Source organism: Octodon degus, unplaced genomic scaffold (genome assembly GCF_000260255.1).
Source record: "Octodon degus isolate 3935 unplaced genomic scaffold, OctDeg1.0 scaffold00276, whole genome shotgun sequence".
In the NCBI taxonomy this organism is placed as follows: Eukaryota; Metazoa; Chordata; class Mammalia; order Rodentia; family Octodontidae; genus Octodon; species Octodon degus.
In genome coordinates this window covers 55,542-55,955 of record NW_004524852.1, presented here as the reverse complement: position 1 = coordinate 55,955, position 414 = coordinate 55,542, and positions in this window count along the sequence as shown.

Sequence of the window (414 nt, the reverse complement as noted above, 5' to 3'; positions counted from 1 at the left end):
TTTGCAAAGTATTTGATAATAATTGCGCAATTAAAAATTAAACACTGACTGCATCTGTCCTTCAGTACCTCGCTGTGTGTTATTTCCCGGTAAAGCCTCCCAGGCCCCTTGTGCATGCGCGCCGCAGTGGTCTGATAATAACTTTGAACCTCATTCGTGCCTTGATCTCATCACTTGTGAGACTGTATACAAGAAAGAAGATAAACAGTTCATAGTTCAGCAAGGCAGGCGGCCCTTCTCCACAATCTGGGAAGCTGAGGAAGAAGCATCAGGAGTGGGGGGTCAGCCTGGAGTGGAGCAAGACCCTTTCTCAAACAAAGAAACAAACATAAGTAAGTTACTACTTTTGTACTAACTGTATCCACTATCAGACTAGAATGCTGCTCCGCCTCTGAGACTGCTGTCAGTCTCCAG